Source organism: Pseudorca crassidens, chromosome 2 (genome assembly GCF_039906515.1).
Source record: "Pseudorca crassidens isolate mPseCra1 chromosome 2, mPseCra1.hap1, whole genome shotgun sequence".
Lineage (NCBI taxonomy): Eukaryota > Metazoa > Chordata > Mammalia > Artiodactyla > Delphinidae > Pseudorca > Pseudorca crassidens.
Genome location: NC_090297.1, coordinates 100,171,809 through 100,196,982, shown reverse-complemented (window position 1 = coordinate 100,196,982; position 25,174 = coordinate 100,171,809). Strand labels below are relative to the sequence as shown.

At 40.4% G+C, this 25,174-nt stretch overlaps 1 long non-coding RNA gene across 2 annotated transcripts in view; it reads left to right on the top strand.

The window, feature by feature from the left end:
- Window positions 1-333: 333 nt before the first annotated feature.
- Window positions 334-25,174, top strand: part of LOC137211179 (uncharacterized) — a 68,485-nt gene continuing 43,644 nt past the window's right edge. The window contains exons 1-3 of one of the 2 annotated variants that reach the window (XR_010936935.1): window positions 334-912; window positions 8,011-8,077; window positions 12,114-14,652. This is a non-coding gene — a long non-coding RNA (uncharacterized lncRNA). Of the gene's footprint in view, window positions 913-8,010; window positions 8,078-12,113; window positions 14,653-25,174 lie in introns of those variants that run through there. The other variant, XR_010936936.1, reaches the window with a different exon arrangement.

Sequence of the window (25,174 nt, the reverse complement as noted above, 5' to 3'; positions counted from 1 at the left end):
AGTACTTATATTAGGTACATGTACAAATATTTTTACTGCTGAAGTTGTGTGATTGAAAAAAATTGAAGGCCACTGTATTAGGGAACTAGGCTTGCTTTAAGAAATCCTGGCCCTTTAAGATAACGTTCTCTGTCACGTGGGCAGAAGCAGATGACTGGTCTGCGTGGACCCGAGATCAAGGACTTGTTGCTTATTTACTTACAAGCTGCATTTTTAAACAAGCTATCTGCATGCTGGTATTCCGTGAAGAAGCTCCCTGTGTGCTGTGAGCCTTTGGAAAAATAATTCCATATTTTATAACAAATAACCATTGAAAACTGTACAGTAATGGGAAATACTGAAGTGTAGTTTTATATAATTTTGTCTTCATCTTGTGAGATTTAATTTATATTTTTAAAGTCTCCTCTCTCCTATATGTGTTATTTTTGTTTGTATCTTTTCTTAGTCTGACAATGATTTTTCTTTCTGGGGAAGAAAATTTACATAACCGCTCCATATGTAAAACAGTGTTGCTTGGTGAGTCATGCTCACAAAAAGTTCCTTTGGAACATGTGACTGAATCTCTGCCTCAGCCAATTTTTTTTTTTTTTCCCATGGCCTTCTTTGACACTCTAAGCCCAGAAGCTCCCCACTCGCCTGGCCCCTGCTCTATGAAGGCCACATCAGGTGTTACTGGCTTTCCCAGCTGCCTCCTGGCCCTCGAGGGTGAGAACAAACCTCTGGGGACAGGGCAAGAGGTCACCCTTTGAGCCATCCCTGGACCTCGTGAAGCAGGTGCCACTTAATTCTAGGAGTTGGAAGGGAGAGATGCACCAGTCTCCTGCCTCAGCCCCGGAATCCTGATCAGGGTGTGATGCGTTGCTACCAGTCTGCTCAAGAAGCATCTTTCCATGGGAGGTGGGGAGTTCAGTGGTGAGTCACTCAAATTAGTCTCTGCTGTTTGGGCACGTTACTTAGGATTAAGTATTGTCAGTTGTTTGTTTGTTTATAAGTTGTTTGTTTATTTATAAGTATTGTCAGTTTATTGACATTGTATGTCAGTTTTCTCATCTTTAAAATGGGAATAATAATGCCTATTTCATGGACTTGTGAAAGATGAAATGAGAATGCATATAATGCATTTAGCCTGACGGATATAAGTTGTTAAAAATGTGCGTTACTGTCATCATTATCACGTATTATATAACCAGACTCAGTCTCCAGCTGAATAAGTGGTAGTGGGGGGAACTTCGTGACTGAAGTAGAATTAAACTCTGACCATACCTATTTAGAGGGGTGACCATCTCTCACCCTGAAAATAATAGGATAACAGGATTTCGTACTATTTCTCCCACTTAAAACAACCTAAATATAATCTATAAAAATAGGCTTTGGGAGCAGATAGACTTGGATTCAGATACCAGCTCTGCCACTTACGTGATCTTGGGCAAGTCACTTAGCCTCTGTGACAATCTGTACAGGGTTTTCATACAGTGATACTGAGTTTGAGAACATGATGTAAGCATGACATCCAGAAGACCGTCTGGCACTTAGTGGGATCCTCATATATTGTCCCTCTTCCCTTTCTTAATAGCCATTAAATAAATCAAGTAATAAATACCTATACTATGAAAAATGAGGATATCTTTATTGTTCAGTGTCTTGAGGCCCATTGTGATACTGTGACATAAGAAGAAATATACATTTGGTTTTTGTCCCTGGTAGAGTGTTTCCTTGGGTTCTGTGAGCCATTATAGCAAATTATTGAATCCCAGGAGGGGGGTTGTGGGAAGCCCTGATCTGTAGCCAAGTTGGGCAGAAGTGTGGGTAACCTGGGGACACACTTCTTGCAACTGGCACCTGAAGTGGAGAATAGTCTTGTGGGACTGAGCCCTTAACCTGCGGGGTCTGCACTAACTCCGGTGGTTAATATCAGAACTGAGTTAAATTGCAGGGCACCCAGTTGGTATCTGCAGAAAATTGGAGAATTGCCAGGTGTGAAAAACCCTCACATTTGGTGTTGGAAGTATTGTGAGTAGAGAAACAGTTTTCATTTACCCGTTAGGAATCTCCAATCAGATGGAGACACTTGTAGACATTGATAGAAGAGTAAGCATTTACTGAACCCTACTATGTGCCATGCACTGGTTAGGCATTTTGTAATTTCATGTATTCTTTAAAACTCTGTGAGGAACATGTTAATAACACAACTTTATGGATGAGAGAACTGAAGTTTAGAGAATTTAAGACCTTATCCCAAGTCAATCTGGTGGTGAAAGTCCACGCTGTTCCTACCTCCTGCTTCCCTGCATTGCTCCAGATCTCTGGACCAACAGCTACTACATCTCTAAAGGAGAACACCCCCCTAGTTACAGGCATTGGTGGTTAAACCAGAACCAGCATGATAAAGTGGTCGTTTGGAACTCTACAAGCCTAGAGTACACCTCATGTCAGCGGCATAACCCTGGGGGCCTTGGGTAAGAAGAATATGCCTAAATTTCCCCAGCCCCCAATCACAATAACTTCCAAGACACAGTCACCCAGCCAAAGCTTCTATCTAGCTCTCTTATTACCAACCCAGTGATGACCCTGTCTATTTGATCCTTTAGTGGTGGAATTTGGGGCCAGTTCTCTTACTAGGGCACAGAATCTTGCTGTCAGGACCAGAGACAGCAGTTCTCTGGGATTTCATTGACGAAGTTCAGTTGGTAATCCAGGGCAGACTTTGCCAAGAAGAAAGATGGAGAGAGAAACTTCTGTAATGACCTCTGGCTATTAAATTTGACCACCCGCTGAAATCAATATCCCCTCAAGTTAATCCCAGACGGCCTAAATCAGTTACAGTCAACTACAATTTACGTCACACAGCAGCCACTGGGAGGTACAGAGAAGCAGGGTGCGGGGAAGGTAATGAGCACAGGCCCACATCAGGACCCAAGCAGATCATTTCTACACTCCTGGGACTGTTGCAGGATGAAATTCCCAGCCTTCTTTTTAAAAATGAAAATACCCTTTTCTTCTGATTTTAAAATAATGCATGCATATTATGATTGTTTTTGTTTTAAAATCAGACAATAAAAAATGTTTAAAAAAAAATTTTAAAAAGCAAATGAAAATCTCACCTTATTCCTGCCAACTAGTAATAACATTCTGTAAATCCTTCCAAACATTTTTTTGGTTCGTATACCTCTAGCCTCCCCCTCCAATAATTGTTTTAAAAATAGGACTGTATTGTGATTTTATTTTATCACTTCTAACATATCATAAGTATCCACCCAAAGAATACAGATCTCTGTTGCTGTTTTAATGGATTTATGATATCCATTATAGAGATGTACTATAATTTGCTTAGCTATTCCTCTCTTAAATGGTTTCCAGTACCGTGATGATAAATAAAGCTGCAACAAACACACTGGTACATCTTTGGTAAATATTTTATGTTGTGTTCAGGTCATTAACCCTGAACTTAAAATTCCACAAGACTTCAGGAACCTCAACCTTACTTATGTGCACTCCCTTGATAAATTATGGCTAAAACATTCATTCACTCATTCATTCATTCAACAAACATTTATTGGGTGAACATGTTCCAGACACAGGCCTATGCTCTGTGGATATGCAGTGAGTAAAACAGACAAAAATCTCTGCCTTCAGAAAGCTCGCATTTAGAGGGATGAAATTAATGATAAACATAATAAATGATCTTGTGTAACAAGGTGGCAAGTGTTAAAGAGAAAAATAAGCAAGAAAAGGGGAATTTCTTCTACAGTCCTTCAGCATTTATTCTCTCTATCATCGTGCTATTCAGTTTAATTCAATAAACATCTGTCGAACCCCTACGTTATGTTCTAGGTTACTGTTCTAGGTATTGGGAATGGGGCATGTAGAGCTGAATGAAGTATGAGTCCTAGTGTAGAGAAGCTCACAATTATTTTCTTCCTTGTGACTTAACCATTTCATCTGTGTGTGTTTTGTCTTCACAACTAGATTAGAAAACCCTCAAGGGCAAGAGTCTGTGTTTTATACTTCTCTTGAGTTCTCCTGAGCTTTTAGCATAATGTTTCTTTTTAACAGAATTAATGGTTAATAAGTGCTTGTTATGTACTGTACTTGTGAAATAGAAATGGCGTTGGTCAGTTCAAACTGATATGGCTCCTGTGAGAAGGAGTATAAAGAGCTTTTTAATTTTTATTTCAAATTATTCTGATGCCATTAATGATATATAGAAGGCAAAACACATAGTAGACTTAGAGAAGATAGTAGAGCCCAGAATCAAATCGAAAATATTTTTCCACTTTTAGTATAAACCGTGTTTTCCAGAAAACACACAGACACACACACACACACAAATAAATTGGGGAAAAAAAAAAAAGAAATGGTGCTGGTGGTTTTGAGAGATGACAAACTGGGTTCTGATGAACCAAGAAAGATTCAGGGTGAAAAAAAGGCACTGATTAACATCCAAGGTTAATGAGAAAGCTACCTATTTAGATCATGATGTTGGCATTAAAAAAAAAAAAACTTGCTCTAAATCATGCATTAATTAAGTATAGTAATATAGATATGTTAATGTTAAATACAGTAATTTTAGCTCTATTGTGCAAAGCTGGTTGAATAAGTAATACCATTTTTGAAAGAAAAACAAACCAAGCAGAGACACGTGCTGGGATTTCACCTGGCTCTGCGTGGCTTGTTTAAACTGCCCCCCACATCGGACTAATGCACACCAAACCCTGCCTGAAGGGGGCGCTCTAACACTCACTTGCAGTTCAAGGCCTTCGCTCTATAAAGTCCCTCAGTTCTTCCAACAGACCCTTGTTTTGTGCTCTTTCCCACTTCCTGGCTATCTTCTGGCTGTTTCATCTCTCATTAAAAAAAAGAAAAAAAAAACCCTGCCATACAAAGTAGGTAACTCTGAAAGTATGAAGTGCTGCAGGATAAGACAGGCTTTATATCTATCATGATGGAATGCCTAATATTTGTCAGGGATTGTATCCTGCCAGCTACATATATTATTTCTAATTCTCAAAGCAACCTTGCAAAAGGAGCAATATTGTCCCCAAAAGGACTCTGAGGTTGAGAGAGGTCACAGTGTAAGTATGCACACTGCTTTCTGTAGCTGCCTTTATTTGTCTGTTTACTTATTATTAGTACCATCATATTATTGTCATAGTTGATGTCATTCTGGCAGAAGTAGTATAATTTTAAAATATTTCTCTTTAAATTTAACACTCATTTCTCCCCCATGGCTTCTCTCAACAAAGACTCTGCCCATCCAGGCTTGGAGGGTTTCAGTGAGGACCTGTAGGCGCTTTCTGGTATTTTCTGGCCTAGCCCTTTGAGCTGAGTAAGACCTGGAACAGGTGAAGCTCCCACAAGGCAGATCCCAGCTGCCTGCAGAACCAGGCAGGGCTTTTGACTCAATTCTCATCCTTTAAAAACATCTTTTTCCTAGCTTTATTGAGATTAATTGACATGTAACATTATGTAAGTTTAAGGCATACAATGTGATGATTTAATACACATATATATTGTGAAATGATTACCACAGTAAGGTTAGTTAACACCTTCATCATTTCACATAATTATCTTTTTGTGTGTGTGTGTGTGTGGTGAGAACATTTAAGATCTACTCTCTTAGCAACTTTCAAGTGTATAATAAAACAGTATTGTTATCTCTAATCACAATGTTGTGCATTAGATCTCCAGAACTTATTTATCTCATAACTGGAAGTATATACCCTTTGACCAATATTTCCCCATTTCCCCCGACTCCCAGCCCCTGGCAACGACCATTCTACTCTCTCTTTCTATGTGTTTGGATTTTTTAGATTCCACATATAAGTGAGATCATACAATATTTGTCTTTCTCTGTCTTATTTCACTTAACATAATGTCCTCAAGTTCCGTACATGGTGGCACAAATGGCAGGATTGCCTTCTTTGTTGTTGAGCCATCCTTTCTGATTGCATTTCTCCTGGCACATCCCAGATGGAGAGTGATATAAAGCCCCCATCTGAAGAGTGATATAAAAACCTCAGAATGAAATGGACCTTTTCCCAGTGTTCACCACAGCACTTGGGGCCCAGTAGGTACATAATGATTTTTGAGTGGACAAATGACACTATTTACAGAAGTGTCTTACTAACTTTTGAAGCCTTTCTCACAGAATACAAACATAAATTTCAGAGTGGCTATTGTCTGGACTAACATGGAAAACTATGAAGGCAAAATTATTGAGTCAAATCAGCAATGTGGCTGACTATGCTGAACTGAGGCCTAATCTAGGGGAGAATTCCTTTAAAAAATTAGCAAAAAGTTATTCTATTTAGTATAAAAACTTCTGCCATTTCCCTAGAGTCAATCGTGGCATCAGGGAGAAGTCAACCCTATATTTTTGACCTCTGTGATTCTGTTATCAAATCCTTCTTTCTTAAAAAAATTTTAAAATTATGTAATACATATGTATTATAAAAATAGTAGAAAATACTGACAAGTATGAAGAAGAATTGTACATCACTAATAATTCCACCACCCATAAATAATCACAACTAACATTTTGGTGTATTTCCTTCTCCCATTTTCCCATGCATGTAATGTATATGCATTACAACAATGAAAACACACACAAAGTTTTGCATCCTGCTTTTTTCACTTATAATAATACAGTATTTTCCCATATCATTAAATATCCTTAAAATCTTGATTTTAGTGGATGTAGAATATCTTATTGTATTTTTTTATTTTATCGCATAATTTATTGTGGACTTCGTCAGGCATCGTTCTGACTCTTTGACTGTATAAAGGCCCCACAATGGATAGCTTAGTGTGTAGTTACTGTACACACCCATGGTTACTTCCTTTTGATCTTCTTCTCATTTTTAAACTCCACACTCAACTACTTCTAAGGCAATAATTTTTAACCAGTGAGACATGGACCCTCGGATGGGATGGCAAAGAGCAGGATACATATAATTTGAAAAGCCTTACTTGAAATCTCCATTGCATTATTTTTTTATTAAGATATTTAACTGTTTGGAAATTATATAGCAAAATGTGGGATTTTATTTTTCTAATGGGGGGATGGGTTAAAAATGCACATTCATTCAAAAATACTTATTGAACACTTACTGCATGTGAGGCCCTGTGCTAGACCCTGGGGATCGAGCCATGACGAAGACAGACAGGCTGAGAATACATACTACGGTTTGCATAGAACATTTTTAAAGCCTCTAATGGCCTGTACAGATCTTTTTTCTTTTCTTTGTCAATGTTGTTTGGAGCAAATCAGATTTGTGCTGAGATTAAAAGGGACTCTATATGTTCAGTGCCTGGCAGAGTGCCTGGAATACAGTAAGTAGGTCTTCAGTAACTGCAACTGCCCTCCACGTTCCCATCCCCTCAAAACAAAGGTTTCATTCATGTTGGTGGTTGTGTTGAGTCTCACAACTTACTCTGAGACCCAGCATGCAGGGGATGGCTGCTGGCCAGAACTCTTCTCTACAAACATAGAATCTTGGCATCATCAACACCAGACTCTTTCTAAGCTAAAACCAATATGACTTGGTTTGAAGGGTCAGTCATTCATAGGCTTTGGGGTTCAATACTATCCTGTGATCCTGGGTGGTCGGGCTTCTGTGAAATGTTCTCTTTGAAATCATAATGGAAATGTGGGGGTCATTCAGTGTTACCTTTGCATTTTACATCACTATTAACTCTCCCTTTAAACCTCAGAGTTGCTGATGCTCAGTTTCCCAAGATCATTTCTTGCCTTGGGAACAACTTCTCATAACCTTGAAAGAGATTTGGCCATTTGGGAGAAGATGGAAAGGTGATGTGATGGAAAAGGAGGATGTAAACTGTCCTCCTTCGATAGGCCAACTCTCCCCACTCCCCACAGAACTCAGGGGAGAAATACAAGATTATTGGGGAGAGTCAAGTTCTCATTGTGAATTTTTTTCCTTTCCTTCAGCATACAACCCATACATTTTCTCAGAAGGAATCTTGTCTCTTATGTACATTGTTTTTCAGTGTGGGTCTGCTGCAAACACAGCTGGAGCTGGATAGCCAGGCACCCCTGCAGAAGTTCACCCAGAAGGTTAGTGGCTTATTTTGTGAAAGTTCTAGTTGGTCCTGGTGACCCATAACTTCTTGAAGATATTGTTCTTAGAGACTGAAAGTTAAAAAAATCATTTTCTGGCCTCGATGAAGTGAACCAAAGACATATGTTTAGAGAGGCTGTTGAACTCAGAGCTGGGTTATAAGTAAGGAAAAATGTTATCTACCTCTTCTTACCTCCTTTATTACCCTTGATATTCTAGATATATTTGTTTCTCTTTCTTCAGGGCATTTAAAATTTAAAAAAAAATCTTTTTGAAATCCCATCATAATACCATGTTTCCTAAAGTAAATCTAACCTAGCATGAAGAAATTATTAACAAAGTTTCTTTTATCCACATTAAAGAGTATTTGAAACATTGATCTTCTGACCACCCTTGATAAATCACGGCCATCTGGTAAGTCTCCAAGGTGGACTTACTACTAGTTGAAAACATGATATACTCTGTACTTCAATAGAGCAAGTTTGGACAGACACAGAGCTGTAATGGAAAATGAAGCAGAGGGATTTATATGCCTAATTAAAGTAGCAAACTCTCAAATCCAGACCCATAAATTGACTTGTAGAGTTCTGATTGCTGGAAGAGTTGCAAATAAAAGCAATTTGAGGTGAGAGATCATTTTTCTGGAAGCAGGTGAGCCCAGTGATTTAAAAATTGAAAGCTTTTACTCTTAGTAATTTCACTTACAACGAGAGTGTAAATTTTATCTGAATTATAACTATATATAAATCTGATTTATGAAAATCTGTCAAAAGAATCCTAGACTCTAAGAATCAGTGGCAGATATAGCTTGAGAATCATAGGATTATTTAGCTAATAAACTCTAAAGTATATAAGACGTAGAATTTAAAATTTGTTGTGTTTGGATAAAGTTATATATAAATAAAAAAAGGAATCTGGAAAAATAGTGGACCTCAAACAAGAGTAACAATTTGCATTCACTGGTGTCATCCACACAAGGCCATAATACATTTGTTTTCTCTTTCATTTTGTCGTTCTGAAAACATTTTTCTGATTGATAGCTGGTTATCATGTCCTGTGTTGCTCCATTTTATTATCATTTGGGGCCTTTCAAAGGATAAAAGTGCTTTTTAATCACATCGGCAACATAAACCATAATGACATATTTTTTTCCTTCACAAATGCGTAAAGACTGTGAGTACCATACTATCCTGTGAGCTCCTTTCGGACAGAACCATGCCATTCTGCCCTGGGTGCCCAGCTCCAAGTTCAGTGTGTGGCTCTGTAAGCATGAGTTCACCCTCCTACACTGTTGGTGGGAATGTAAGTTAGCGCAACCACTATGGAGAAGACTATGGAAGTTCCTCAAAGAACTAAACATAAGAGTTGCTGTATAATCCAGCAATTCTTCTGCTGGGCATCTATCCAGACAAAACTATAATGCAAAAAGATACACATATCCCTACATTCATAGCAGCACTACTCACAATAGCCAAGACACGGAAACAATGTAAATGTCCATCGACAGATGAATGGATAAAGAAGATGTGGTACATATATACGATGGAATATTAGCCGTAAAAAGAATGAAATAATGCCATTTGCAGCAACATGGATGGACCCTGGAGATTATCATACTAAGTGAAGTAAGTCAGACAGAGAAAGAAAATATCATATGATATCCCTTATATGTGGAATCTAAAATATTACACAAATAAACTTATCTATGAAACCGAAACAGACTCACAAACACAGAGAACGGAGCTGTGGGTGCCAAGGGGGAGGGGATTGCGGGGGATGAAGTGGGCCTTTGGGGTTGGCAGATGCAAGCTATTATATATAGGATGAATAAACAACAAGGTCCTGATGTATAGCACAGGGAACTATATTCAATATCTTGTGATAAACCATAATGGAAAAGAATATAAAAAAGAATGTATATATATGTGTAACTGAATCACTTTGCTGTACAGCAGAAATTAACACATTGTAAATCAACTATACTTCAATAAAAAATAAAATAAAATAAAAACACGAGTTCACATGAATTAAGGGAACCAGAACATCCTGGGCATTCCTTGGTCATCCCTGAGCCTGAGAAAAGCAATCGATTGGGTTGTCCTGTCAGGTGGGAAGTATCAGAAACCGTGCTGGGGACAGTTGTGGAATCTGGAGGTTTCAGATCTTCAGTACCACAAGGGCCTCATTTTTTGTAAAGTGAGAAAGAGATTCGGAAACAGAGAACCTGAATAGACAAAAATGTAGAACACAGGAAAAATTCCTAGACAGTCGATAAACTTGGTGGCAGAAAAGAAATGTGATCCTTCCCATACAGCAGAAAGTCTTCAGCTGGTCTCCTTCAAGGTTGAGCAACTCCCTGACTGCCGGAGGGAAGAAGGATAACTGGGGGGAGCTAATGGGCTCCCTATTATCAGCTGTAAACTAAACACGTATTTGCTTCCATAAATATTTGGCACGTAGTAAGCAGGGAATAATGATCGGGTCCAAATTACTCATCTGTTCCTATGTAAGTGGCAAAGTTAGCATCAGCTGATGCAGTCAGTGAGAATCAGGTCTGATACAATCAGCAGGGGACACACCCTTGGTGACTGCAACAAAAAGTTCAAGGTGGCTTGTTTGGGATGAAAAGAATCCACTTGAGGTTGTCTTCTTGCCCTTCAGCACTGTCCCCTCTGTAGTTAGCCCTCAGACCAGCTCCCAGCCCTGCCACCTGCAGCTCTTTAAACAGCCCTCCTCCTCCGCAGGACCTCATAGCTACCTCTCATCACCCTGGCAATTGCAATGAGAACCCATGAATCACTTGCCGGGGTATGCCACAGCCTTTACCAGAGTGCCCTGGACAACCCCACTTTCTTTTTCTCGAATATTCCAGTCTGTCCTGTTAATACACTAGTCCCATACTCTAGACAGACTTGGATTTGAATTTGCAAGACAAGTTGAAGAAGATAACGAAGCTCTTTAAGACTCAACATCCTCATCTCTAAAATGTGGGGTGACCACCCATCATGGGTTTGCCTAGGATGCAGGACTTTTAGTGTCAAAACCAAGAATGTCCCAAACAAACCAGGATGAGTTGGTCATCTTACTAAAACAGGAATAATAACACCTCATTTCTTGTGTGGATGAAATGTACTATTGTTTGCAGAGTATCTGTCAGGAGTAAGTACTCAATACATGCCAGCCTCTTACCTTCCTTAATCAATTAAAAGTATTTGTGAAATAAGGGTTTGTGGAATACCTGCGAGGTACCCCTCTAGGCACCAGGGGGCTGTGATCAAGTGAGGTCTGAAACACAATTTCTATCTTCAAGGTGCTCACAATCAGGTTGGAGATATAACATTAATGCATATGAAATTGATATTTTATTTACTTATGCTCTGTTCCTTTCCCAAAAAAGACTGGAGGAAGCTCAGAATAAATGATACAGATACATGAAAATAAGAGTTGAAGGACGACAGCCACATAATTAGAGAGACAGTGGTGGAACAATTATACTAGAAACCCAAGGCTAAGGAAAGCTATTCCGACTGAATCCAAAACAGCCAGGAACAAAACAAGAATAACACAGAGCAGACTGAATTAAACAGTAAATTATATGGTATTAGTTTCAGAAGTTCAAGGTAGTGGTCTAAAAGTTCAAGGTGGAGTTCAGTGATGATTTCCCTCAAACCAGCTGCAGTGATTATGGGCAGGATGCCCCCTGCATGCCTCCGTTTCCTCTCAAAAACAGGGAGAATGCTTCTCGTGACAAGACATCAACTATCGATAATGCATGTGTGTTTCCAAACTCTCCCCTTCTCCTGCCCACTAGGGAGGCTGTGTTGCCCAAGTTTCTCCCAGGGCACAGGAAAAAGAGCAAAGGCCTGGGGGCAGAGTTTAGAAGAAATTTTTTCTCAAGAATTTAGGAGAAGAGAGAAGAGAGGGAAGGCTGTGGTGGGTGAGGGAAATAGATGAAAGGATTTTTAGGAAGTGTTGTCCAGAGTCATATATTCCCTTTACGGTGCTTGAGTAACTTTGGAAATTTCTTTTTAGCTGGCAGACTGTCTTTCTTTGATCCCAGCCCCACTCTGAGACATGAGCTGATGGGTGAATGAAGGAGAAGGCACTTTGCAAAGGCCACGTTTGAAGCTGGATCTGAATCCTCTCCTAGCAGCTCAGACCCTCTGCTTTTGCTCTTCAGTCAAAAAGGAAAAATGCAAAAGACTTGGACAATTGGGATTCTGGCTCATTGGTTTCATAGTTGTACATCTTTGGACAAGTTACTTACCCTGTCAAATACTCAAATTCCTCATCTGTAAAATGGATTATTTGAAGAGAAATAAGATAATGTATTTGCATATAAAGCCCTTAGCACAGTGCCAGGCCCTCAGTAAATGTCAGCTCCCTTCTTTCCTTCCCCTTTTGCAATCCCATCTTTTTATGATAAGAATTGACAGTAGGTGGAAAATTCATTCCTCCTGGACCAGCCCTATGCAAAGCTGAAAGTCCCATGTCTCTCTCCTACCTAACTCTTCATCCAGTTACTCCCCATACCTCCCAGGTACACCCACCTAGGAGTCTACTTATCCAGAGATCTGCCTTTCCTGTGTCTGTCCCTTGGGTTTGCAATTGCTCCTTCAGGGCAGTGACCACAGCTTTCTGACTTGATGGGTAGCGTAGAGCACAATATCAGACAGATGCTGTAACAGAACAAACCCTTCTATTGCTCTGCCATTGTTTTACAACTCTCATCTTTCCTCTACTTCATTCCCATGGTCTGGATCTAACACCTAGAATGGCTCCAGTTCTGAAGCTTAACACCCAACTTACTTTCTGATAACAGCATCCCACCCTTACAGCTCATTCACTCCCTTAACACACACTTTCAACCCCAGTGTGACCTCTGGTTCCAGAACTGCTCATTTGGCCCCCAACTCTTTTCTCCCTTTGGCTCTACTTCTTTTCTTACCATGATCCATCACTTCAGTTGTTCTCTCACCATTTCCCTTTACCTTCGTACCCCATGGTTGTCCATCTACTCCAGAACAGTCAGCCCTGGATCAATCCAGCCACTTACACTCAGACCAATGAGCTCTGCTAAGGAAAATCGCATCACCATACAAATTCACACTTTCCAACCTCCCAGGGCTCAGTGCTGCTGGAAATCCTCCATGTATCTTAGTGTTTCTCCCATCTTCTTAGCAACTACTCCATATTCCACTTTTTTTCCTTAAATCTACCCTTCCATCTTCCTCTGCCTCCTCAATGACCTTGTCCCTTAGTTCTATGGTGGGAACGGAGGGCTTCTTTCAAGGTCTTCCTTGCACCCCTTAGCTGCTGAGAGATTTCAGCCTGGACCATCCTTTTCCTCTTCCTAATTCCCTCAGTGGAAGATGATCTCACTCCATCAATCATCCCAGATTTCTTTATTAAATTTCAGATTGTTCCACTCGATTGGCCCTGTTCCTTCAGTGTGTAAATTTGCTCACTTTTTTCTCCTCAAAAAAATTCCTGTCACCACATTACTTACCCTTATCCCCAGTTATTGTATTATGGGTCAGGAGTAAAAATGTTAGCAAGTGAATATCCACAGACTCTTCCCTTAATCCATCCCCTAATGAGAGTTCTGTCATTGCCATCTTGGCCTTTCCTCTCCCTCCTTCCGCAGGGGAAGGATTGTCTTTGTCTTTCCTTCTGTTGCAGAATCTGGGCAATGAGGTAAGAGGGGACTAGAAGGAACTCAGAGTAGCTGAGTGGATCTGCATGGTAAACAGCTGTGCCAAAGATGAGGAGGAAGATAAGAGAACTTGCCTGAGTGGGATTTCCATAAGTATTTTAGGGGAAGAGATGGAGGTTTTAAAAAATTTAGACTCTCAGGTACCACAGTAGACTCACTGAACCAGAATATGCCTTTTTTTCTTCATGATATGGATTTAACAAGATTCCCTAGGTAATCTGTACATTAAGGTTTGAGAAGCACACACAAATTAACTAAAAACAGACCATAGGTATAAATATGAAAACCTAAGAATATCAAACTTCTAGAAGAAAATATAGGGGAAACACTTACGACCTTGGGTTGGGCAAAGAGTTCTTAGGTATAACAAAAAACAGAGCAAACAAAAAACTATGATCCATAAAAAGAAAAAAATAGATAAATTGAACTTCACCAATATTAAAAACTTTTTTACACTTCCAAAGACATGGTTAAGAAAATGGAAAGACAAGCCACAGATTGGGAGAAAATATTTGCAAGTAACATATCTGATAAGAGACTTGTATCCAGAATATATAGAAAACTCTCAAAACTCAACAATAAAAACAATCCAAATTAAAAATGGGCAAAAGATTTGAATATACATTTCATTAAAGAAGATACATGAATGGCTAATAAGTGCATGAGAGCAAACTCAACATCATTAGTCGTCATGGAAATGCAAATTAAACAACAATGAGATACTACTACATACCCTCTAGAAGAGCTATAAGCAAAACAATTGAAAAGACCAAGTTTCATGCCAGTGGGAATATAAAATGGCATAGCCACTGGAAAATAGTTTGGCAAATTCTTCAAAGGTTACATATAAACTTAAGATAGAGTCCAGAAATTACACTCCTAGGATTTTACTCAAGAGAAACAAAAGTGTGTATCTACACAAAGATATGTATATGATAATAGCTCATAGACGCATTATACATAATAGCCGAAAACTTGAAACAGTTCAGTTGTTTATGAAGGCAGGAATGCATGAGCGGCAGTGACTCTAGAGGTCACTGTCATCAGTAGCCAATCAGGACAGGTGCACAGGTGCTTAGCACTTTCCAGCATGCCTTTGCTTCCTCCTCTCCATGTCCAGCACATGTCCCCAACTGCTAGCCCTACTGACCAATAGTGGCCCCAGGCCCACCACAAGACACTTGACTGGACCCATGGAAGCACCAAAGCTTCCCCTAGACCTACCCACGAGGCTCCCTTCATAAGTGGTTGGACGTGTCTGGCTTCTCAGATTGATTGAGTGACTCTTCCCCTGATCAGCCAATATCACTTTCAGGCCTTTACTTCCCCAGCTCCTTGCACAACTGTGCAAGGTCTTATTCCTATAATAAGTCCTTCGTCCCATAACACCAGTCACTCTGTTCCCCTGACTGAACACTGTTATTGGTGCCAAAAGTGGTTCCAGGGGAACAGAACCTTAAGGATAGGAATATGGAATTGGTTGACTGATCTGACTAGATTTAAAGGCTTAAAGACTCTGTTGCTAATGGTAAAGTGGACACTGGTAGTCCACGGCATTTGAGTGGCAAACTTACATGACCACCTGTAATCACCTGCAATCAAGCTCCTAGGAAAAACAAGGCATTGAGTATTAAGTGGCTGCTTCCACAGAAGATTAAAGTGCAAATAAAAATTGTAAAGAATTTGGTTGCCCTTAAGTACACTGGAGAGCTTGGGGAAAGAAAATGATGAGCTCAATGCTCTATATGCCCAGATCCAAGTGATAAACCAGAAAGCCCTGAAAGACACTCTGTCTTCTGTGGGTTCAAGGCCAAGATTTCTGAAATCCAAACCCAAGGTCTAATCTTGAAGGTGGCTGAATTACAAGGCAAAAAGAATTTACATCAGTGAATGTACTGAAAACCATTGAATCGTATGCTTTAAAGGGGTGGATCCTACAGTATGTGAATTATTGGGTTGGCCAAATAGTTCATTCGTTTTTTTCCTTACGATGGCTCTAGAGGTAAGTAGCTGTCTTTAACTTCGTTGAAAAGTTTTGTTAGATTGTATTGTGACAGCTGTCACATCAGCGTGCATTTAAAAAAAGACATCAAAATTGGTGAATTTTTGTGTAGCCAGTTTAATATTGAAGATGGAAGAAAAAAAGCAATGTTTTCAGCATATTACACTTTAGTATTTCAAGAAAGGTAAAAATGCAACCGAAACACAAGAGAAAAAAGATTTTTGCAGTGTATAGAGAAGGTGCTGTGACTGATTGAACGTGTCAAAAGTGGTTTGTGAAGTTTCGTGCTGGAGATTTCTCACTGGATGGTGCTCCACACTCAGGTAGACCAGTTGAAGTTGATAGCGATCAAATCGAGACATTAATTGAGAACAATCAATGTTATACCTCACAGGAGACAGCCGACATACTCAAAATATTCAAATCAAGCGTTGAAAATCATTTGCACCAGCTTGGTTATGTTCATTGCTTTGAAGTTTGGGTTCCACATAAGTTAAGCAAAAAAACCCTTCTTGACTGTATTTCCGCATGTGATTCTCTACTTAGACATAATGCAAATGTTCAGTTTTTAAATGTAATTGTGACGGGCAATAAAAAGTGGATACTGTACAACAATGTGGAACAGAAGAGATCATGGAGCAAGTGAAATGAACCATCACCAACCATACTAAAGGCCGGTCCTCATCCAAAGAATGTGATGTTGTGTATATGGTGGGATTGGAAGAGAGTCCTCTATTATGAGCTCTTTCTGGAAAACCAAACAATTAATTCCAACAAGTACTGCTCCCAGTTAGACCAACTGAAAGTGGCACTTGATGAAAACATCCGGAATTAGTCAACAGAAAATGCATAATCTTCCATCAGGATAACACAAGACCACATGTTTCTTTGATGACCAGGCAAAAGCTGTTACAGCTTGGCTGGGAAGTTCTGATTCATCCGCCGTATTCATCAGACATTGCAACTTCAGATTTCCATTTATTTCGGTCTTTACAAAATTCTCTTAATGGAAAAAATTTCAATTCCCTGGAAGACTGTAAAAGGCACCTGGAACAGTTCTTTGCTCAAAAAGATAAAAAGTTTTGGGAAGATGGAATTATGAAGTTGCCTGGAAAATGGCAAAAGGTAGTGGAACAAAAGGGTGAATATGTTGCTCAGTAAAGTTCTTGGTGAAAATGAAAAATGTGTCTTTTATTTTTACTTAAAAACCGAAGGCAATTTTTGGTCAATCCAATACATCTTTCAAAAGCTATTACCAAAAACCCCCACAAAATTTACAATCTTGCAAGTTTTTCTGTTAAAGTTAGGGCATTGATTGGGAAGAGAAGGATTCTGAAAATTGGGAGGGGGACACATGGGCAGTTTCTGATGAACTTGAGGACTTCAGACTTTAAATTCTGCCAAGCCTCCTGTGTCAGTAGAAGCAATCCTTTCTTTCCCTGTCTGAGGAGGTCAGCCTCCCAATCTCAGACCCCATAATGATCTCTCCTAAAGTGGGTGACTTGCAAGGGACTGTTGATTTCCCTTAGGACCTACCCCTACCCTAGACCCTTTCCCTGTACCTCTACAGTCACTGATGATCTCATGCAAGCTCATGGCTTTAAGTGCCATCTCTATGCTGATGACTCAAATTTATAGCTTCAGTTCAGACCTCTCTCCTGAACTCCAGACTCATATATTCAATTGCTTTCTTTAAATCTCTGCTTGGATGCCTAACAGGCATCTCAAAATTAACTTGTCACAAGGGAGACCTTTTAGTTTCCCTCCCCCATCTTGCTCCTCCACGGCTAAAATTCTTGGTGTCGTTCCTTCCCTCTTCTCTTTCTCTTACACCCACATCTAATACATTAGTCAATCCTTCAAAAATAGCTCCATTAGTTACTACTTCTCGTGGTCGTCGCTGCCATCACCTGGCCTGAGACATTTTTTTTATCATCTGTCACCTGTGTTTTTGGAGTGGCCTCCTAGCTGGTCTCTTGCTTCTAGCTCTGCCCTCTTTCAGTCTATTTCCAACACAGTAGCCACGGTGATCCTGTCAAAATGCAAGTCATATAGCATTACTCCTCTGCTCAAAACCATGTAACAGCTTCCCAGTTCCCTCAGGGTAAAAGTTAGAGTTGTTACAATTGTCTACAGGACCCTAGATGATCTGCCCTCCCCTACCACCTCACTGCACCCAGCCACACTGGCTGTTTCAGGGGTTCTTGAATGTGCTGGGTTTACTTCACCCCAGGACCTCTGCTCAGAATGCTCGCCCCCCAGATAACCATGCCCCTTGGGTCTCAGGGTTTCTCAGCACTTTCCCAGTGAGGCCTTCCCTGGCCACCATATTTAAACTCTCAAACTCTCTCCACTCTTCATGTTCCTATCACCTCTCCTGTTCATGTCTCTTCCTATTACTTACCACTCTCCCACAATACTACATATGGGCGGGGATTTTCATCCCCCCGCCACTGCTATATCCCCAGTGTCTAACACTATGGCTGGCACATAGTAGGCTCTTGAGAAAAAACTGTAGAGCGATGCATATATCCAGAGAAAACTCTAATTCGAAAAGATACATGCAGCCCAGTGTTCATAGCAGCGCTATTTACAATAGCCAAGACATGGAAGCAATCTAAATGTCTTTTCCTATAATGGAAAAGAATCTGAAAAAGAATAGATTTATATATATATATATATATATATATATATATATATATATTATATACACGTGTATATAACTGAATCTGAAAAAGAATAGATTTATATATATATATATATATATATATACACGTGTATATAACTGAATCACTTTGCTGTACACCTGAAACTAACACAACATTGTAACTCAACTATACTTCAATTAAAAAATAAAGGGAAAAATCAATATAAAATCTAAATAAATAAATAAATAAAAACTCGGAGGATGAAAGAATGCAAATAATTGACATGGGGTGTATAGTAGATACTCAGTTATGTCAGTTGTCACTATTTACCTGATTATTTCAACTACAGAGTCAGGAGGTATTCTAGACTATTTCTTCCTTTCCTTCCGCCCACTCCCATATCTAAATAGTCACAAAATTCTGTAGCGTCTACCTTAGCCTCAGCCCTCATCATTTCTCACCTGGATTATTGTAATAGGCTCCAGACTGAATCCTGCCCTTTTCCCCTCTTTCTTTTCTCTTTTGCTAGACATTGCTGCTCGAGTTTCAAAATCACAAATCTGATCATGTCAGTCCCCTGGTTAAAATTCTTCAGTGGCTCCCCGGCCCTGTCAGAGTTTACGCTTTTTCACTTAGTACACAAATCCTTTCGTAACCCAGCCCTCTGACCCCCTTTCTGGCCTCTTCTCCTGAGATTCTTCTTCACACCTTTCGCTTCAATCCAACAGGGCCACTCAGTTTCCCATAGAGCAATGTTCTTTTACACCTTCTTGCTTCTGTATATGCTGCCTGCTGCCTGAAATGACTTTCTTTTTCCTCTGTCTCTTTTTAAACTCTAGCGAATCCTACTCATCTTTCACATCTCATCTCAAGCATGACAGACTCCAGAAATTCTTCCTGGACTTCTCAGTCTGATTTAGGTAGCACTTTTCTGTACATTGCCCGTCACGGCACTACAGTCCTGCAGTGGAACTGGTAGTGTGCTGGTTTGCCTTCCCCCCTAGTGAATACAAACCTGGAGGGTAGGAGAGGCGTCACACTATACTTAACACCTCCATGTCTAGCACAGAAATGAGGGGGCTGGAAGTGTTTGCTGAAATCATGATGGTTGTAAGGTTAAGACTCTGCTAGCTTCCTGAGGCTGCCTTGCCTAGAAACAGAGAGGCAGGCTGGAAGCCAGGAAGCAAGACATTCTTACAAGGGACATTTAGAGTTGGTCTGCTCTTTGGGTTAGAGAGTAACCACTTCAGAGAGAATAGGGAATGGGCCAGGCTCTATAAAACAGCAATGGTAGGAAAAGCACTTTGTATTTTGCACACTTGATTTGAAGAATGTTTCTGACATTTTCTTTGTGGCATTTCCTTTGTATTATCCCTTAGTATGTAACAAAGTCTAATGGAAAATTCCAGTCTGCCTTAGCTGTTCTAAAATAATCCATGAAAAACAATTTGGGTCCATGATTGAGCCGTAGTATTAAAGGTGCAGCCGTTCCCCTCTTGGTGATGGCAGCAAGAATGTCTTCCAAACAGAAGAATTTTAATTGATCTATCACTTTGGAGGGCTTAAGGCTTCCCTCTCTGCTTTCACCAAAGGGAAGGTAAAATTTGCAGCACACAGTCCTCCCCACCTATGGATATTCTTTCCTGAGCTGAAAACCTGAAGCTTCAGAGTTTTCTTTTAGGAAAGAGGCTTTCCCCCTTCACAGAGACTTAATAAATACTTGGAATGAGGACGTTTTCTGATTGGTTGTCCAGACATAAAGAGGCATTCTGATTGGTCGGTGCCAAGGTGGATGGAGTGGGTGAAGGGTAGGAGGGTGGTGATGGAAAGGCGCTGAAAGCCCCCTCTGCTCAGAGCGAGTACAAAGGCGCAACTGATGGTGAGCACATAAACATATGACTCAACAGTGAGAATTTCATTCTTTTCAAATAAGCTGTTGTAAGAAAGGGGCAAATATTTAAGCAACAGTTGGAGTGTTTGCAATTGCAACTCCCACTGATGAATTTAAGATGGTAAAAGGGCGACAGGGGACATTGGCTCACAACAGAGCGTTAAGGCTGTGGTAATAGAAAGCAATCTGTTCAAGGCGAGGTCTTGGAGGGCAGAGAAAACAAAAATAAAACCAAGCAAGCGAAAAGGGTAAATAATGGAGAGGCAATAACAACCACCTTATAATCACTGAGAAAATACCGACATTAATAAATCTTGAAAGGCAGATACGGATGCTGAAGTTGAGGGGCCGGACTCTCTCAGAACCCCGGTGACGCTGGAAAAAGTGAAGATGTTAGAGGAGGGGTAAAAGTAATAAAAATAAGTTAGAAAAACTATGCAGATACTAACCTGCTCTTGTTTTACGTGGGTATAGAGCACATCTATATACTTCCCTTCCTTTAAAACTGTCAGCCATTCTTATAAATCTTCATCTTCATGTAGCTAGGAGAGAGTGATTTTAGACTCACAAAATTTTAGTGCTGGGGCTTAGAGACAATCTCTTCCAGCCCCCATCATTTTACAGATGAGGAGCCTGAAGTCTAGGGAGGGGACGCGATTTGTGCAGGATCACACTCTCAGACAACTTACCTGACTTCCCTTCCGGTGTACTTTCTGTGACGTCAGGAGTTTCCAAGTGTTTAAAGTAAAAAGACGCCCCCCACCTTTTTTTTTTTTTTTTTTTTTTTTGCGGTACGCGGGCCTCTCACTGCTGTGGCCTCTCCCGCCCCGGAGCACAGGCTTCGGACGCGCAGGCTCAGCGGCCATGGCTCACGGACCCAGCCGCTCCGCGGCATGTGGGATCCTCCCGGACCGGGGCACGAACCCATGTCCCCTGCATCGGCAGGCGGACACTCAACCACTGCGCCACCAGGGAAGCCCAAGACCCCCTTTTTTAATGTCAGGCATGTTGAACACTCTTACATGACCAAAGCTGTGCTTTTAGTATCTACTGATTATAAATTTTATATGCAGTCATGATAAAAAGCAACCATGAATTCAGCAAAGCTTATAAAGTATCTTGTATTATTCATGTACATTTGAAAATGCAGACTATATCTATGAGTGAATGACACATGATAGTTTCAGTCTCTAGGCCGCTTGGTGCTCAAAAGGACCATAACCCTGAGGCCTTCCAGGGCTGGCAGCTTCCAGGTTGGGAACAGGGTCCTGCACCAGGATGAGCTGGCTATTTCCAAACCCAGCATGAAAAGAAATACTTCCATTCTCTTAAGAATAAAGAAGATATCAAGTGAAATCAAGTACCTTAATTTGAAAAGAATTTCATAAGGACTTTGGGTAATTTCAGACCACAGAAGAAGAGAGTCCTATTCTGTGAGCCTGGCCCAGGGCTCATCACCAGATGAGCAGAGCAGAGGCGCAGGGGCTGCCCTTCTATCTTCATGGGTAGGAAGGAAATCCATCCCACAGTGGGAGAAACTCAGAGTGTTACAACAGTCCTGGGAGTTGGAGGAGGGTTGGAACGGTGGGAAGACTGAGGGGTGCAGTGCTCCCCAGATGGGAGACTGCTGAGTTTGGCAATCTGTGGATCACACAGGTGGGGGTACTCCCAGGAGAGCCCTGGGTCAGTTACCACTTACTGAACACCTACTCTGTGCTAGGCACTCTGCTAGCTGCTTCACACGCACCATTTCATTTAATAATCGCACTTCAAGGCAGAGGCTATTCTAACCCCCACTGTATGGTTGAGGAAAGAAAGGCTTAGAGAGGCTTTGTAATTTGCCTAAGATCTTGGGGCTGGAATTGGAACCCTGCCAGCTTGATTCCAAAGTGTCTGTTCCTAGCCACAACCTTAGCCAGCAAGAAGGTAGTGAGCTGTTGTGAGATTCAATTGAGATAACCCATGTAAAGTGTGTCTGAGCTTATAAAAAAGGCTTATTACATGGTGATGATGATTATCAATATTTTCAACATTTTTATGTTGGAAATGCAAATAACATTAAAAAGGATGAAAACACTGGGGTGCTGTAAGAAAATCAAGAGTGTGAAACCTTCCAAGATGGGATCTTAAAAAAAAATGAATTGTGCCCTTGGGTAAGAGAGGGAAACCAGACTGTGGACCCAGAGGAATGGCCAGGGTACACAGGACTGATGTGGATGGACATGGATACCTCCCAGGGGTGACGAGGCTGCCTCCACCAGGATGACAAGAATTACCACCAATGCAGGGGCGAGTCCTGAGACAGGCAGAATGTGGTGCGGGACCCTGTGTGGAGAAGTGTGTGATGGGGAGGCAAGCTCTTGGAATTTGATTGGTCGGGTTCAGAGACAAGAATATTTCATCACATTTACTCTTATTATTACCCATTTCCTTGTGTCCAGGTGGGTATGAGGGGGACATTTGCTAGCAATGACATTGTAATAGGTCAATGGTCAAAATGACATCCGAGTAGAAAAACCTAGATATGGTCAGGATCCAGAAAAGTTGAGTGTCAGTGGTAGGAAGAGTCTGAATAAGTGTTAAATTTAGCTAATCCACTTATTTAATCAGAAGTGGTCCTTTGGAACAGTTATTCAAAGTCTCCTTTGAAAACATGGAGCACTTCAAAAGAGTTCTGCCATGGTACGTAAGAAAGAAGGCATGGTTTGATAGCTTACATTTTCAAAAATTATCAGTTTCATTTTAGAGGATTAAAATTGTATATGTGTAGCAAAAATAACTTTCTTTAAAATTTCAAGCAGAGCTTTGAAAACCTCACACTCAATTGAGTTTATTCATTCTCTAGGGAGAAAAATTCTTTTGCAGAGAATGATTTAATTCATGAAACGGGCTCTTACTGTCCCTGTTAGAGGATAAGATTTTCTACTTAATTTGAGCAAATGATTGAACAAGTTTTGTGGAATTTGGCAAATTTTCCTCTAGAAATTGTCATTTTTTTCCTTTTGTTAACTGAAAACGGAGAGGTGTATATGACAATAGCCACCAAAGAAAATGCATTGTTTGTAGTGATTGGTTAATTTGAGGAGACTCAGATGGTATATTATCCCAGAAATTGCTCAAAAATGAGACTGCTGTATCCTGAAAAGCCTGATGAGATCAGAAACACAGCATTTTGAAGGTCTTTTTTGGTGCACTGTGCCCAAGGTTTATTGTGAGAAGGAGGAAATATGTTAACACATCAGTATTTTCAGGTGACACCAACACTAATTGTCTAGAGAATGACAAGACTCAGCATATCATATAAAGAGACTGGCCCTCTGATGGCAAGACTCCCAAGTAGAAATGTATCATAATAGGGACAAATGGGTGTTAATAACATAAATAGTCTGGGACAGGCGCTCCATGATAAATAGGGCTATTAAACAAAGCCTGATCAGGATGTCAGACTGGTGAGGACAGAAAATGTTGCTAATTCTTCTACATCATACCAAAGAAGGAAAGCTGGCCCGAGGAGAAGTTTGCTGTGGAACAAAAATACTGTGTGTTTCTCTCATAAGCTAAGATTCTCAGACTGCACCAGTCTGGGGTCTACTTTGCAGAACAACAGCTTTCCCCATGACTCAAGCTGTCTTCAGCCATGAGGTCACTGCTGGCATCCATGGTTCTGCGTCCCCTGGGAGGCCTGGTTGGTGTCCCACACAAGGAACCCCACACCTGTCAGCTCCAGTGAGACTCTCCTATTCTCTCAAAGAATCCTAACAGACATTGGGATCATTATCTGTGATGATTAATTTTATGTATCAACTTGACTGGGTCATGGGGTGCACAGATATTTGATCAAACATTAGTTCTAGGTGTTTCTGTGAGGCTGTTTTTGGATAAGATTAACACTTGAATCAGTAGAATAAATAAACCAGACTGCCTTCCCTAATGTGGGTGGGCCTCATCCAACCAGTTGAAGGACTGAATTAAGAAAAAAAAAAGGCTGCCCTCCTACACTGTTGGTGAGAATGTAAGTTGGTGCAGCCACTATGGAGAACAGTATGGAGGTTCCTTAAAAGACTAAAAGTAGAGCTACCATATGACCCAGCAATCCCACTCCTGGGCATATACCTGGAGAAAACCATAATTTGAAAAGATACATGTACCCCAGTGTTCACTGCAGCACTACTTTCAATAGCCAGGACATGGAAGCAAACTAAATGTCCATTGACAGAGGAATGGATAAAGATGTGGTACATGTATACAATGGAATATCACTCAGCCATAAAAAAGAACAAAATAATGCCATTTGCAGCAACATGGATGGACCTAGAGATTGTCATACTGAGTGAAGTAAGTCAGACGGAGAAAGACAAATATATGATATCGCTTATGTGGAATCTAAAAAAATGGTACAAATGAACCTATTTACAAAACAGAAATAGAGTCACAGATGTAGAAAACAAACTTATGGTAAACAAGGGGGAAAGGGGGGGAGAGATAAAATGGGAGGTTGGCATTGACATATACACACTACTATATATAAAATAGATAACTAATAAGAACCTACTGTATAGCACAGGGAACTCTACGCAGTACTCTGTAATGACCTATATGGGAAAGGAATCTAAAAAAGAGTGGATATATGTATATGTATGACTGATTCACTTTGCTGTACAGCAGAAACTAACAACACTGTAAATCAACTATACTCCAAAAAAAATTAATTTTAAAAAAAGGCTGATCCTCTACTGACTAAGAGAATTCTTCCTGCCAGACTGCCTTTGAACTGAGACATCAACTTTTTCTTGAACTGAAACATCAACTTTTCCTGGGTCTTGAGCCTGTGACTTT